Source organism: Lepeophtheirus salmonis, chromosome 7 (assembly GCF_016086655.4).
Source record: "Lepeophtheirus salmonis chromosome 7, UVic_Lsal_1.4, whole genome shotgun sequence".
Taxonomy (NCBI): domain Eukaryota; kingdom Metazoa; phylum Arthropoda; class Copepoda; order Siphonostomatoida; family Caligidae; genus Lepeophtheirus; species Lepeophtheirus salmonis.
Genome location: NC_052137.2, coordinates 765,761 through 783,467, shown reverse-complemented (window position 1 = coordinate 783,467; position 17,707 = coordinate 765,761). Strand labels below are relative to the sequence as shown.

Here is a 17,707-nt window from a genome sequence, read left to right as displayed (position 1 = left end):
CTTGAACACAATGTGCATAGGTTCGATCCTCACTTGCTCCTAGAGAAAAATATATATATGGATCTCAAAAGACCATTCCTATGTCAGCTGGAGTAATTTTAATACAAAAGGAACGCTTGATGTAGAAAAATAGCCACTAGGGGGCCCTCTTTACAATAAAAATTGACAAGTTCTCAATTTTTTTTAAATCTAAGAAGAAGTCGAATTTCAATCGAAAAATTCAAATTACTCTGTTGCACCATTTTTTTACATTCCATAATGTTTTCAGCCATATTTATCGTTTAAAATCCTATGGAGTTTTTCCTCAATACAAGCGCCGTACATCTGCAAGCAAGTCGTGCCGGACGTTAAACAGTCTTTATAATGTTTACTTATATATAATCACTGTAAGTATTTTATAAAAAAAAACAATAAAATAGTAATTAAAATTTGTTAAATTGAATCTATGAATATACTTTCGATATCTTCTTTTCTTTTATTTTTTGTGAAGGCAGGATATAAATTATTTTAGCTAACTTACACATTTTCATGAAAAAAATTAATATAAAATTATATTTTAGAGTGAAGGGGAGGGTAAAAATTGTCTTATTGAAGAAAAGGCACATAAAAAAGAAGATATTTGAAATCTCTTAGAAAGATTGATTATATTTTTTTTTCATTGAGTGAGCATGTTCTCAAATAAAGCAAAATATATATAATATTTTAGTATAACCATTTTGCACTAACTCATTTTTTTTGTTATTTTTGCATTTTTTGTGTGTTACTAAACAATGATTACAGAAGTGTGGGTGTAACAGAGAGAAAGAGAGAGATTCATTAATTAAGAGTTTAATTAAAAGAAGTCAAGTCGATAATAATACATCATTTGGACAATATATATATACCTATACCGGGTGCGTCGTGAGTTGTTGAACAGTTAGGACTTTGTTAGAAAAATGAATCTTATTCTACAGAAAATTTAGCCCGATAATCTATAGCCCCGCAAAATTTATCAATATCAGACTCCTTCAGCCTTTTGTTAAATTTATACCCATACGAACACACAGCACAACTTTACCCTTAATTCCCAAGTCTTTGGTAATATTCCTCGATATTTTTTTAACTAATTCAATATCTTAATCGTCCTCTCCAACCTTTCATCAATGTTTAAGGGAGGCCAAGGACTAAATCAGCTTCACAACCTTCCTCCTAATACCAATGTCTTCAATTATATAGCTTCTGATACTTTTAGCTCTCTTTATAGTTCTATTATTGTAATTCGTGGATTATTGGATATTTTAGACTTGACAGACGTAACAAAGCCCTCGGATCGAACAAATCAAGGTTTTCTAGGTATTTACTTTTTTTTACGTTGCTACACTCATTATAAATTTTCTTGATATTAAAATCTAGATATGCAGATGTAACTAACAATGTGAATAGGTCGTTCTACGGGTAAAATACGTGCAATTACTCTTTTGCGTAGTTCTGTTATTTTAAAATTGTGGTTTTACTGTTTATTTTGGGGAATATTTTATTACAAAAACAAAATGTTCAAATTATGTCATAATAATTGATATTAATGACAAATAAAATATTAACCTATGAGAAAGCCATAACTTAAGATTGAAAAAGGTTTTCAACAAGAACGATGCACTCAGTATATATATCTATACATAATATAATATAATATATTTTTTTATAGCTAATGTTTGTTCATTTAAAGAATAAGGAGAAGAAAAAAAAATGAACTCGAAATGAATTAGCAAGCAATTTTGCTCCTTAATAAATACAAAATATTATCTTTTTACAAAAGAATAAAACTTTGTTAATATTTTGTCAGCTAGTTTTTTTTTTTTTTTTTGTACAGTCCTGCTTAGGTCTAATGAATCAATGTTATCTTATACTCTATGTTGAACAGTAGATTTCAATTTTTTTTATTGATCTGGTTGTATAAAATATGACCAAGAACGCGTACGATACTTTTGTATTTGCAACCTGGATAGGCTTTCTTATTTACTTAAGCTGTTATCATAATTATTTAATTTTTGAGGAGAGAAAATCTAAGTATAAAGTAATCACCAGTCATTAGAAATGAGTATATATACTTTTTTAAAGCTGAGGGCTAATTTAAGAATCCCAAAAGGCCTGATGGCTACCACCTCAAAAAAAAGCTAGAAACGATTCAAGAAATCAAAAGCATACATATATATTTTTAGAACAAGTCCAGTGAGCGACTCAGAGGAACCAACAAGCGACCTGGCCGCTACGGCATAAGTTTAATTACACCTGGCTTAGAAGACGAAGAGTAGCACTATTGGTTGATTGAATTCTTGTTGGATTCAAAGAAGTTGAAGATTGATATTGGAATAATTCCCGCCTATTTCAATGCTAGAAACGGGGAAGGATTTGGATTTACATATTTCCTCGCAGCTAATCTAATTTAAGCGCTGTTGATTTAGGGTTCTTTCTTTAATCATACCAGCAGGTATTCTACAACTCCATTTTCAGGATGTTTGACGAGAAATGGACGGAACTAGAGTGTATAAAATATGGCCAGCCTGTATGCTACAAAATACAGACAAAGAAATGACATGATAACTCCCACAATTTTATATGTGGTATGCTAACGAGGATATCCACAATTTCACATTTTCACTTATCTATATATACTTCCTAGGATCAAAACACTCCTGGAAGAAACTACGTACTCAGGGGTGTTCCCAGGATCTTGGCTGGAGGAGCTGTATCTCCCCCTCCACCCCCCCCCCCACCACCAAACTAAGGAATATTTTCTTTTTGCTAGACTATTTTATATTTGAAATTTAATTTATTTTTATAAAAAACTTAAATTTTTTGATTATAGTTATGGATTTTTGAAATTTTTCTCGGATAAATTGAATATTTGAAATTTAATTTTTGATTCTTTTTTTCCAAAAAATTTATTTTACTGTAAATTGCTGTCGAGTTTTGATTTTTTTTTTTCCAAAATTCAATTTTTTGGAGAATAGCAATGAACTTTTGAAATTGTTTTCCAAAATATATAATATTTGAAATTTTTTATAAACAGCAGTGGATTTTTTAATTTTTTAATTAACCCCCCCCCCCCTCAAAATATAATCCTTCGGACGTTCTTGTTCCAAATAACAACTGAGTACCAAACATTCGTCTAATTCTTCAGAGTTATCATATCATTTTTTGTTTTATTTTCCATAGCGATCATATTATATACAACTCTAGATATAGTTCACTATATTTACAAGAAGGTCTTTTATATTGCAATAGTGACTCCATTAAGCTTGGTTTAGTATAATTAATCATGATCCAAAAAGTAAGAATACCAAATTATGGCATACAAGGTGATAATAATTGATGCAAAATTCAATTATACTTAATTTACAAACCCATGGGATGCAGTGAAATGGAAAATTGTCTACTTATCGTCACGGACTATGGAAAATCGTCAGAAGGAAGAAAACTAGCTAAATACTTATACATAAATAAGGGATCTATGTAAAGAAAAAACAAACTTTAACGATCAAAATAGAAAATACAGTTGTTGCGTGCTCTCGTTTATCTTGTTTGTGCATTATTATTCAACAGGTCAACGTCGTGTTCAGTTTTCCTTCTGAAGTAAGCATTCTCGCCTAATTTTGGACATAATTGTTATAAAAATATGTAATAAAATAAATATATATGAATTCAAATATAATTATAGTATTTGTCTCCACTAATGCTATGTTATTTTAAATGTAGAAGGTTCTACCCTGTATGGAAGTACTTTGCTTTCTCCCACCCAAAATCATTTAATAGCCAGCTGATATATTAATTTAGTAATACCATATGTCTCTCTCCCACTTTCTGCTCGGGCTTTTATCAAAATTCCATCTCTAATGATACCATTTGTTGGGTTTAAAAAAACTATAAGGTAGAACGGTTCTTTGGAGTGACAAAAAAAAAACCCCCAACTTGCCGAAATATATTCACAATTAATAAACTCATTTTAATAAGAGCAAAAGTACTCGTTGGAGAAGAATACATGGATCGAATAAACTCAAGTAGATGATAAAGATACAGGTATAAGAAAGGCAGTAACAACGCGGATTTAAGTAAAGTCTTTCATAGTTCCCTTTGAGGGGTATGAGAGTTTTAAATGGAGTTGGAAAATAATAAGTGAATCAGATTTGCACTCGTTTTAATGTGATAAATGTTTAACTGACTTAATTGAATAGGGAGTTACATATTGAAAGGAACTTATTTCATCGAGGATCTCTATTTTATAATACTATTATTTTTAGATATATTGTCGAAATATATTTACTTTTAAATTATTTGTTTTATATAATTTAAATATTGATACCGAATAAATAAATATTAGGTTCTTGGAAGACAGAAAGAACTAAACTTAATTTTATAAATAAGTGGTCAAATCAATTTGTATTGTCTAATAATTACAAAATAAATATAAATCTATGTCTGAGTAAATGACCAATTTCCTTTTTCCTTCAAAAGGTGATTAAGTAATTGCTTACTTAAGGAGAAGTGATTTTGTAAAAAAAAAATATTTAAAATATACGAATTTTGCCTTTACTTTTGAAGGATTATTCGCTATCTACAGACGTTTATCTAAGTATAGGATGCTCTTGAAAATAATTGCATATTTTTCTCTTATTTGATAATTATGTGCTACAAAATAAACTCCTCAATCCTGTGATTTTGTTAGTTGGCCCGTTTTTTTTTTGTTTTTTTTTAATTGGTAATCCTCAGAATGAATTTCCTTTTTCTTAGCAGTTGTGATTATTATTCAATTCCTGAGTAGTCAGCATCCTTTCCTAAATAGATTCAAAACCTGATTGTACTTTTGTGTGGTGTCATAAAAGACAAAGCGTAGCACAACGATTTGTTGAGAAGTTCTAATTGTAAGTCCCTGTTGGACTCGGAGTAAAAATGAGGCTTGACATCGTCGTAATTCTTGTAATTTTTCCGTTTATTTATTTATCCTCTTCCTCCCTTATTACAGCTGATTGTTGCTGATATACTCCGAAACATTCTTCAAATTGTGTTACCATGTTGATTTTTGTTATCTTTTTTTTTAACATGCCAATGTTAAAAACACAATTTTCATAATTGATAATATCTATTTTAGATTTCGAACTTTTTTTATATCATTGCATTAATTTATCAGTCCTTCTATCCCGCTTGAAGAGGGTGTATTTAGCTTTAGCTTACAGGTTTCTAGTATTATATGGCTGATCTAATTAACGTCATGACAACTAACAAAGTATTCTTCAAATTGTCAGGGTTATCATATTGACTTTTGATTGGTTTTTTACATCATCAAAATGCTTACAATTTCCATCACTAGTTATAAAAGTAATTCCCTGTTGGGCTCAAAATAGAATTGATGATCAAGAACGGAGCAACTCCAGCATGTTTCCTTGTTTGATACTAAAAATTGTGTTTATTTCTTACCTTTAATAACTACGTGTAGTTAGTCTTGATTTTATGACAACAAAGCTTCTCTCACCCTGACCATTCTTTAAATGGTCAGGGTCACCATGTTAATGTTTGGTTTCTATTATATGTATCTTTATATATAAATTCTTAATTTATCCTTTTTTCCAATTTTTGGTAGATGGACTCTTTGTAGTTTCTAAGTCATAAATCAATTCTGGAATTAGTATTCAAGACTTCAAAGAATGTTTATGTGCGTGCTCATAATTTATCTTCACCGCAATCAATATGAAAAGAGAGAGCAAATCTTGTTCTGTATAGAACATTTCTTGTTTTCTAATAGTTGGGGTTTAATTTAATTCTGTGCCTTTGAATAATTATTTAGTTTAATGCTCTTTCTTTTTATGAATTAAGAATATAATGTTTTTCTTGATGACAAAATGCCCTCTTTATATGTTAACTATTGGATTCGATTTAGGTGTGACTTATAGTCTGTAATTACAATAACATGAAGAATGAGGAGTATTATGTATAGAATTGGGACACCAAGCTTTTTAGTAAGATGACTAAATTAAGAAAAATGTTATTTTTATGGAATCAAGAAAGGACAACTCAAGACCAATTCGTGATATGTTTAAATGTTATATTTACTTTCATTTTGTATGAAATACAAAATATTAAAAATTTAATTTATTGTAAAAAAAAATCAAAAGTTTATAGTTATTTACAAAAAAATGATTTCTTTGGAAAAAAAAATTCCAAAAATTAAACTTCAAATAATGAATTTTTCGATTTTTTTTTCAAGAATCCATAAGTTTTCACAAAAAAAGGAAATTATGGAAAAAAATTCAAAAACTAAAATTCAAATATAAAATTTTTTCAATTGAAAAATTTATTTTTTGGAAATTTTTGGCTCTAATTTACCTGAACGACGAAACGAAATTTTAGTATGAAGCAAAATTCCTATAGTCCCTCCAGCCCACTCCCTGCGGACGCCCCTGCTATATACCTGCAGGATAAGGAGTTGGATTTGAGATTATTTCCTTCTTCTCACAGGCTGATTCAGCTCATCTAATAAAACGTCATGACAGCAAAGCTGTTTTCCTCTTAAACATTCTTAAAGTTGTTTGGGTGACCACGTTAATTTTCTCGTTATTTTTTTTTACATACGACAGGTCCTATTTTTTATGGATAAACAACCTTAACCTTCGTAAATACTCGATTTAGGATTCGAAGGGAAGTAACGGAGGTAAATTTACAAAAAAAAAAGCAATTTATAATTAGTTATCTACATATTGTATTTTACAAGCCCCAACAGGCAGTTCGTCTTTATAAACAAATACAGATTCATCATTCCCTCAGTAGAAACAATTAAACTTTTTCTATTTATTTATTTTTCAAAATTATTTCCACATCATTCATTTTTTCTTTCTTTATCTTTTTGTTCAGCAAATGACTAATGAAGTATGTATAACTGAGATGATGAAGCATTAAGACACGCATTAGGGTGGCCCTAAAAATCAATATTATATTTCTACTTCTCTCACCCCCTTTTGAATATGGGTTGAATCAGTATTAAAGCAAGCTTGAGTGATTTATCATAAAATAGACTCTGGAGTACATTTGTATATTTCAATGAATTATCGTCCATTTTGATCAACAAATTAATCTTATTAGCCCTTTGTGTGTGTCACAAATTGCACTAATTAAAGTTGTAGACAGTTCGAAGAAAAACTGTATAATATAGAGTACTTCTAATTTGCTAATGTCCATCTTTGACAACTGCTCAAACAATACTGAGTCAAACAATCACAAAACTTTCTGAAAAGTTTTTTAGGAACGAAATCGTATCTTTGTAAGGATTCTAGGACAATTGACTCATAGCATTTTCGTCAAAAGACATTTCGACGACAAAGGATAATTTATTCATATATAAGATTCTATATTTTAGTTCAATTTAAAGTGATATTATGATTGCATTTATACAACACGAGATATCCATTACTAAAGACATCTATTCCGAAAATAATGGATTTCTTCTTAGGTATTCAGGATTTTTTCATTTTATTAATTTTTGTTCATGATTATGTTTATGTTGAGGAACATCATATCTCTCATATTTTTCTAATAATATTTGTCTGTCAGCATCAATAAATGTATGCCAATACTTTTAATAGTGGTGTTACGTTTGTAGTTACAATTTCAATCGTTATCAAAGGATTAATTAGATACTCTAATATTTACCATATTGTATAATAAATACATAATTTACAAAAGGAACTGTTATTTGGAGCTCTTATGTTTATTTTGTGCTGGGAAATTTACTGTTTTATTCGAAAGTTTAAGAACCAATACAGGGTTGGTCTTATATAGTGGTACACATTTTATTATTTTCAATCTGAAATGACGCTGGTACAAAATCAACAAGGAGGACAACAGTACATCTTATCTCTGAACAGAGCAAGCTGAGAGGGTGGGAAAGAGCAAAGAAGATTCTATATTTTCAAAACGCCAATAAAAATTTGGGAAAGTTTTGGTCTTTTTTGATGAAATTTTTTTCATTGTTGTTATGAATAAACAGAAAAGCTACAACGTTACAACCAAACATCCAGACAATGTCTGACCTTCAGTGTCTTCAAATCAAAAAATTTCATTTGGAAGCATGGTCTTGGGCGTTGTTGAGTCTACCCTCCAACTTTTGTGAGGAGGAAGGAGATGCTCAATGCAGATACTTACATCAAACTTCTGGATAAGAAAGTTCTACTTTGGGCTAGAGAAAAGTTCGGGGACAGTTTTATTTTCCCTCAAGACGAAGCTCCGTGGCATCGCGCTGCCAAGACCCAGGCCTTCATAAAAAACGACTTTCAGGACATTTTGGTATCTCAACGTGTGACCCCCATCCTTTCCAGCACAACCCTCTTGGACTACTTTATCTATGTACTTCTGAAGGAGATGGTGTGATCTAACCTTCACAAGTATGTCCTGTCTCTAGATGCTTCCATCAAAAGCATGTGGGCCAACAAAGGATTTAGACCTCATATTGAGGCAATTATAAAATATGAGTGCTCAAATTTTGTATTAAAGTTGTGTGCTGAGCCCTATTTTCAGATGATTTTGTTAAATAAATCTCCTTAAAAAGACCTCATGTTTAAATTTTACTCTTGAAAAATTGAAAAAAATAAAACGTGTAGCACAAGAGAAGATGATCAACCCTGTCATAAGTTGTATTAAAATAGTAAGTATACAATTTAATATTAATCTAAAGTATTTGAATATATTATTAATTACTTCAAATTGTCCTTCACATTACTAGGAGATAAGTCGTAGTACTGGAATTAGCTATTACATTTATTATGGAGAATTTTTTTTAAATTTAATAGTGGTTTATAAAATTGTGTTGAGGTTAAAGATTAGGTTAGCACCAAGGGCCTTCATATTGTTCTTAATGGTTTCAATATTAGCTGAGTCAATGTGTTGTTTAGTAAGTATTTTTATTCTGAGGGGTTAATTGGTCCACCACTTCTGAATGTCGCTCAAATATATCAATTTCTGGTAATATTTTTAAAACATATATTCAAATAGTATTAGAACCATTTCGGAGGATGGGTGAGGGAATACAAACAACAACATTGACTAGTTAAGTAAATTAACAACCTAAGAGCCACCCTAACGCACATATTACCAGTACTGTACGATACGGAGAAAAACGCCAAACCATGGATTAAGCACATCAATAAACAAATACATACTTTTCAATAACTAGAATTACATATATATATATATGCTTCCCTTTGAACTATGAATGAACAAAATATTATATGTATATTGTATATATATATACAAATAATGATATTATGTAATACAATATATCCATTCATTTATATATGAATACAAAAAATAGAAAATTATGAGAATAAACGTTTTTTTCCAATTGACAAGAGATTTATATAATTTTTTTGTTTTTTGTGGGAGTAAGATATGATTTCCTTACCTAGCACATAGATAGGGGTATGCATTTTGGAGAGCACGATGAGAAGGCGGGAGCAAGACATTTGTTAGAACTGAACTATGACTATTAATGCATAATTAGAGTTGAAATGTTTGTAACAAAAAAAAAGAGTGCGACGAGAAGGCGGGAGCTAGAGAGATGGTACTACTAAATTAAGGCCCTTGTTCCTAGCAGATGTCTGGTATATGATTAAATAAAAATCACAACGTCTTTGGGAAAAAATATCTTTTTCAGATGACCAACTGGAAGAAGTCGCTCCTGCTTTCGAAACATATTTTATAAACGTTTGATTATGACCCTTGTTAATAACAGCTGCTTTGTGTAGGATGGGGTTATTAATTACTGCTATAAAGAGGAGAACCTTTAACATCAAAAATAGCATTATTGCAAGAAAATACAATATTATATTTGATGCTTGATGAAAAAAAAAGTATCTAACATCCTCCAAACGGTAGTTTATATAAAGATTGATCTCTGGAACTCTTAAGGATACCAGTAAATATTATCGTCAATGAGTTTCCTTTTTCTGCCATTGGACACAAGAAACGACAGATAACATTATGTGGGATTGCAGCATACTTAACGTAACGAACATATAAGTATTAGTGATTAAAATCATGTTCATAATGGTCATGTTAAAAAAAATCAACATGAAAAATAAAAATGTTTTGGAGGAGAGAAAGAATAAGCCTCAAGACGTTTGATTAGATTCGTTAAAACCAACTCTGACAAGTGAGGAAGGAGAGAAGAAAATAAACATGGACATTATCAGTAATAAATCCGATGTCGATCCTGAATTCTACTCCGAGTCTAACAAAGACTTTCACTTTTAACTCTTCTACAATTCCTTAAGTTTACTCTCCGTCTTTTATATGCACAGACTAATCTTAAATTAGGTTTTAAATATAATTAAATCTATGAAGGAGAGAAAGTTCATTAAATAATAATGACGACTTCTAAGAAAAAAAAAATTAATTCTTCAGGTTGCCAATTCCAAAAATACGGGACAGCTACAAAATTCATAGGATTTACATCACTGATAAGTATGTTTAGGGTTTTAGAGGATCAGTTGGAGTGCAAATGGAGTAAGTATGGAATATCAATTGAAGATACAAATATAGAATTGTATCAATCGCTTTGTTGTACACGTAAATTTTAATGGAATTACACCAATACCTTTTATTCTAGAAAAAATATATAACCGTCGTTTATATGTTAAATACAGTCAAAAAGGTAGATTTTATAACTTAGACGTTTCTATAAGACTCAGTAGTGTTGTGAAAGTCTTTATTTGGTCCAATCCAGTCTTAGGACTGGTCCTAAAAGTCCTTGGGAAGGGTATTTAAGACTGTCAGTTCTATGTAGAACTGATTAAAAAAAAAAGAAATGAAGTTGATCGACGTCATAAAGGACCGATCTTTGTAAGTTTTATGACAAATATACCGAGTTGTACTGGACCGGACTCCAATATTCAGTCTTAAAAAAGACTGAGATAACACAACAACAGAGTCCATTTACTAGTGTATTTACTTATAACATTGACATTAAAATAAACTATAATTAAATAGTAATGTTCATAGTAAAATATCAACATATCATTTACAATTCGACTAAGTTGTGATATATTGTTTTACATTTCTAAATATCTATGTGCTAGATAAATTTGCACGTATTCTATGTAAATACATTAAATTAGTAGATGTATGTTATATTTTAATAGCATTGACAAAAACATGTTGGAAAAAAGACAGACACATTGGCAGTTTGCCGACTCTTCCAGGATATCAATAACAATAATAAGCGGGATCAGGATAATTATTTAGTGACCATTCTTTTGTGGGAAAAGTCATTCAAGTATATCAGAGGAGGCGACTGCAGGTGGTGGGCTGGAGGGCCTATAGCCCTCTCCAAATTAAGGAATTTTTATTAAAACAATTAATATTTCAATTTTATTTGTAAAAAATTATACCTTTCAATTTTTTGTAAATAGCTGTTGATTTTTGAATTTTTTTCTAAAAAATTTAATATTAGAAATTTTTGTCCAAAAAATTCAACATTGGATTTATTCTCCTTACCCGTAGTTCCATCTCCTCAGCCTTTTGGTGGGGGGAAATATTGCATTCGAGAAACGCTGTTATAATTGTTGTTTTTTGAAAAATTTCAAGCCCAAGAATTCAGCACTTTCTCACTTTGTTGTTCTATGAACTACTGCTGTTAATATTACTATGACTATTACTATAAGATACACCGACATCCCCCCTCTAACTTCTTCTTCTTTTTTTTTTACATCTAAAATTAGGCCCGAAGGACGACACATCTCTATAGGGGAGCGGGCTACAATTTTTTTCCTTTGCTTTTCCTAATGCTTTTTATTTCCTTTGCTTTTCCCTTCTTTCCCTGCATCACCCTCCTTTTCCCCGTTGCTCACACTTCATGCTGATGTTTCCTTTAATATTATCAACAGCAATATCCTTAGGAAAAGCGTACAATGCTTGAAAAAACACAAAAATAATAATCATCATAATAAAATAGACTTGCGAAGGAGGTAAATAACTTCCCAAGAGAGGTCACTCCGTTTTTGTTTACTTGTATTATGTTTTTGTAAAATAGGGATATGAAAAGTAAAAGCAGTTGGTGATGAAGGATTTCTTGGATCCAGAGTTATTCTCATACCAATGGTTGGGAGGGTGTTTTTGTTTCCTCAAATGAAAAAAAGGGGTTCATGGAAGGATATATTTAAAAAGTGAAAGCAATGTGTAACGTGTCAAGATAAAAGCAGGCTGATTTACAAAAAATAATTTGAGGATCTTTTTCTAGGTATTTTACTTCATAAGAAGAGATCATATGACTTTTTACTGGTTTTTATGCATCCATATTTTAGCTATATATATGTCGTACACATACAATTAAGTTTTAAATTATTATTCGTTGATGAACCACAAACAATGTGAATGTAAACTCACACTTAAAACCTAAAACATAACAAAGAAAATCACATTCGTATAACAATCTTTTTATACATCTGATAATAATTTGGACATAATTATCAGGCAATGGTGTTCTGGTTGAATTTAGTCCTAATAAATTTTTTTTTTTTTTGATTAGGGCCAATATACAAATATGTAAAATCTTTAAAAATATTAGTTTGGGCGAAAAGTAAGGTGTGAGTGTATATTACAAATGCTTTTTGAACAGCATTGCACTTGTCCGGTTAAGTCATGAATTATCGTGCGTCGAGTATCAAAGTAAAAAATCGCTATATTTTACATTTTTACTATCTGAAAGAGAAAAAAGCGTCGAAAGCGACCAAGAAAATTTGTGATGAATACAGGCCAAATACTTTTCAGTTCCTGTGGCACAACCATGTTTCGAGTCAATTTTTTCTTTCTTAATTCTGCCCTCTACTGTGAACAACTCAAACGTTTGAAGCTGGCAATTGAACAAAAACAGGCAGCCTTGGTGAATAGAAGACATCTTGGATGACCCGCTAGAAGCTCCAGGAGCTCGGATGGGAAGTACTTATGCATCCATCCTACATTTCTGTCATGGAACCAAGTGACTACCATCTGTTCCTGTGTATTGCCAACGCACTTGGGGGTATAAATTTGGCCTCAATAGAAGCCTCTAAAATTGGTTGTAGGAGCTTTTTGCGACTAGGAACTACGAGGAGAATATTGGAAAAGTTGGATTCTCGTTGGGAGCAAGTTATCAGACAGAATGGGGCATATTTGGCTGATATCAGATGATTCCAAGACTTCTTATAAAGCATTGAAATAAAGGGGAAAATACGAAATTACTTTTTCCCCAATCCTTCATTTTGAAATTCAAATAAAAAAACGCACCTTAAGTGATCCCAGACATACAGCAAAATATTTTTTGGCACTATGGGGTTATTATAGTTAAGGCTTTTAGCTTTTTCAAGATGCATGATAATTCTCAATTTAAGGTCTTAGAACTGGTAGATTTTTAAATCAAAACCATATATTTAATTGTTTAATATTATTCATATTTGAAAAATAAGATTGGACAATTCAAGTAATTGTTGTTGTTTTGTTTTTTTACAGGCTGAGTTGATTGAATAGATTAAATGATTGACCCAAACAATATCTCTAAAAGGAAGGAAAAAGTAATTCACTATTGGGATGATGAACTCGTTGAAACTGTGCAAGATATCTTATCTTTTCAATCCCTTCTCTTTCTCCGCATCTTCTCTACAACACCCATGTTTGTCAACAGCTGAAAATTAAATCAAGATATTTTTTTTCTCTCTGAATAATATCTGAACGTAAATAAAAAAATATATTGCATGTGTCAAAATAAAAGCAGACTAATATAAAGAAGAAATTTGAAAAATATATATACATATTTTTTTATTAAGGCTCAAAAACATTTATATTATCTAATATAAAATATGTAGGTAGAGGAATTGAGTTTTACATAACATAAATGAACATTTTAGTTTAAAATTATTCCACTCCCGAAGAACCTGTAGAGTACATGCTGATATACAGCAATTAAAAAAATCGAACAATTAATCAAACATGATCAAATGTAGATATATAAAATCAAAATAGAATATGACAAGTGAAAAAAAGTATAAATAATAAAATGTTAGAAGAAAAAAATAAACATCTCAACACAGTGTCAAGAGTCTAAAATTCATATTCAAAACAATTACTTCCCAAAAGTTACATTAGACGTAATAATTCTTTTCAAAATGTTTAAAAATCTTGTTGATATTTTTGGGTATCAAATCCGCTCCATATATTCATCCATAACCCGACACATTTGGAATCCTTCAAGAGAAGGTTAAGTATCCCACTGCATAAGATATAAAAATTGTTTGTAAGTCTACAGCTTCCAGTGGTTGATAGGTGCATAACTTGTTTACAATAAGGGTTTTAGCATTAGACAAAGCAAAATCTAATGCCTTAATATTATCAGAGGAAGTCCTACTATTTGATATTCCAAACTAAATCATCCCTTTTTTTAAATTAGATTCGACGTTTTCTTGCCTGTTGGCATTCCATGATATGGCTTCCTTTAAAATCCGAACATGAAGACAATCAACAAAGGCATGCATGCTAGAATTAAAAGTTCTCCCAAGATCTTTGTATGGAGCGTCGTATAAAATGAGAATTTCCCGATATTTGAATTTGTGCTGTGAACCCCTTGTTATCGTTTATGTGGAGCAGGGAGCTTTGAATTTTCTTGTGCCAGGGCTTAGGTAAGTCTAAAAGATTCTCCCTGGCATTTGAAAATGTGCTCATAACACATTTTCAAACGCCAGGGAGAAGGAGGAATTTGGTATTTTGCAAATCTTTTCAGAGGAAAATTAAATTTACCTCGTACAAACACTGAGGAGGATTGTTTATCAAGATCATTAACTGTTATGATATTATCGTGTCAGGCTAGATCCTCCTGGAAACGGGGTCCATCTATATTTTGGAAGAAATATTTTTTTGATGTGTTCTGGTGAATGAGGTCAATAATTTTATTAGACTCATATATAGGTGTTCCATACCAAAGGATACAATGAGCAGCGCCCCATGATGTGGATATTTTTTTCAATAGCTTGATTAGATAAAATAGTCCCCATCATAAAATATGCTTAGATTGCTGTATTTGATACAATTGCTCTCTATTCAATATTTGGTTTAAGAGTTATATCAATAAATACTTTTAGATACATTTTAGGAATTATGATGGACAACAAAGTTATTCCACCACCAATGCATTTCCTTGGTCTTATAAGATATGAAAGATATTTATGATTGAAAAGGGTGTTCTTCCTTAATTGTGTTTTTTTAGAGAAGATGGGTAAAGAATGAGCTTTTTATAAAACTAAGGGAACAATGTGGATATTGTAAAAATCAATCTGTATGAGAATATTAAAACTTTTCCATCCTTTTACTTTTTGATCTATAAATTTTGTCAGAAATAAGACAGCCTTTAATTTTAGTTGACCTATCTGGCCACCACGAATCAATCAGGAAGATAACAGTCTTATCTTTATTAATTTTTCGGCCAGATCTGTCTGATTATTTGTTAAACACATTCAGAAGAACTTCAATTCTCCTAAGTAGCTGTCTATCTAAGTTTGTTTCAACAAATAGGCTAATATGAAAAAGGGATGAAAACTTTTCCACCGATTCCATCGGGTCCTGAAGCTTCATTACTCTTAAAATTATATTTATATAGTTTAAAATGTTTCTTGATGTAAAAACAGGAATCTGAACATTAATTTTTTTTTTTTTTTTTTGGGAAATTATATCGTTGTCCGCTAGGTATATTTTCGAACTTTTGATGGAAGTATTTAAGAATTTCCAATGTCTTCACAAGAACTTTGTCCCGTAAAATAATTTTTTGAAGTCTGACGGACGATTGAACGTTCTTAAAGAGGGAACCTCTTTTCCTAACAATTGCAGTATTTTCTTGTTTATATTTTCTTTCCATTTCTTCTTCCGCAATGTTAGAGATCCTGTATCTGTTCAGTGTATCAGCGACGAAAGATCTATGAAAAACATATCCCACCTTTAAAATGACATCAACGTTTTCACTAAACAATCTTGCTTCTCTTCTTCTTGCCTTATAAAGCATGACTGCTGAAGTCTTGATGTTACGGGCAAGTGATCATGACATAATATTAGATGTCTAGAGAGTTTTATAAAATAATTTGAGTCTGCATCTAAGAGCTTTTCAAAATTCTTCATTTTCGACAATCAATTTAGGTACTTTGAACTGACGACTTAGTTGCATGGATTGAAGTTCTATTTGTATCATTTTATGGTTAGAAAAAGGTTCCATTTGATAACCTGATTTTCTAGTGTTTTTGAATATACTTGGCGACATGAGAGCTAAGTCTATTCTTGAAGTGCAAGTACCATTCCTCTAAGAGTAATTGTCATCAGGACTAAGTATCTTGATTGGATCCACTAAATTGAGCGCTCGTATAAGCTTGAGTAAGAAAAATAGGCTAGGGTAATCCCTTTTGTAACAATGTCCACGTTCATGTCTCCTAAAAGAATACAAGGGACTGGATCACATTTTATATTATTCAAAATTAACTGGTAAAAGGTGTGAACCTTTTCATTAGGTCCATATAGATTAAATAAAATAATCTCCGAGTCATTAAGTTTTATATTTATACCATGCCATTGGCTCTTTCCTGAATATTCCTTGAATAAAGAATATAAATCAACTTTTTTGGAAATAACTCTTGAGTAACCATGTCCAGTAAACAAGTATTTATAGCTTCAAGGTCGACAAAGTGTACACTGATAATTACCTGTAGATGAAACTTGACTTCTTACATCTTGCAGACAGACAAAGTCAGGGTTAAGTTTCACGAGTCTTTTCTATCTATGATTCAAATTATCAATTCTTAAGGACCTTTCTTGGAGTGTCTTTATTACCTGGCAAGAGCCTGGTGTCTGGAGTTGATCCCTTAAACCCAGAGCCTGTACTATTACGTAATGACATATTAATCTCTGCATTAATAACTTTTTTTTTCTTGCGAGGTTTTATATTTTTTGGGTAGTATTATCTTCCAAATTACAAATTTTAGCTTCTTCTTTTTCTGAAGGATGTGGATTTTCCTCATTCAAAGGCGAATAAGAGAGTTGTTCACTGACTATTTCATTTGAAGAAATGATGCTTCATGAGTGGGTCCCATCTGAGCTTTTTACTTCTTTTTCTTCGATTTGACCCTCATTATCAATTGAAACATTTGGCTCAGAACTCTCTTCGTTATAATATAATTGTTTTCTTTTCCGAGCATTTTTACCTCATGAAAAAGAATCATATCATTATATCATTTTTTTATTTTTTGTATAATTTTATTAAATGTACAGCATTGAATTTTTTAATGATGCTTCTCATCTAAAATTGAAGGACTTAGAAGTTGCAATTTTTTAATCAACGAATAATAAAATATATAAAAACTGCAACTTCAACCTAATGAATCAAAACCGTTTGCTAATATAATGAAAAAACAGAGCTTAATCGATTATTTTAACTTACTAATCGATTTTTAAAGTAGTTAAAAAGCGGGATTACCCAATTAAAAAAACTGAAATTATCATTTAAAAATAGAAGGTATTCGATTATATTAGCTTACTAATCGTTTTTGAAAGTAGTAAAAACCGCAGATTTTACCCAACGAATAAAAACTGTTAGTATCATTTAAAAAATAGAACTTAATTAATTAATCGATTTCAATGTAGTATAAAAACCGCAGATTTTACCCCACAAATAAAAAAGCTG

At 30.8% G+C, this 17,707-nt stretch overlaps 1 protein-coding gene across 1 annotated transcript in view; it reads right to left on the bottom strand.

The window, feature by feature from the left end:
• Window positions 1-11,714, bottom strand: part of LOC121121324 (neuropilin and tolloid-like protein 1) — a 49,918-nt gene extending 38,204 nt beyond the window's left edge. The window contains exon 1 of the mRNA XM_040716210.2: window positions 11,518-11,714. The gene's annotated coding sequence lies outside the window, so the exon portion shown is untranslated. The remainder of the gene's footprint in view (window positions 1-11,517) is intronic.
• Between the last annotated feature and the right edge of the window lie 5,993 nt (window positions 11,715-17,707).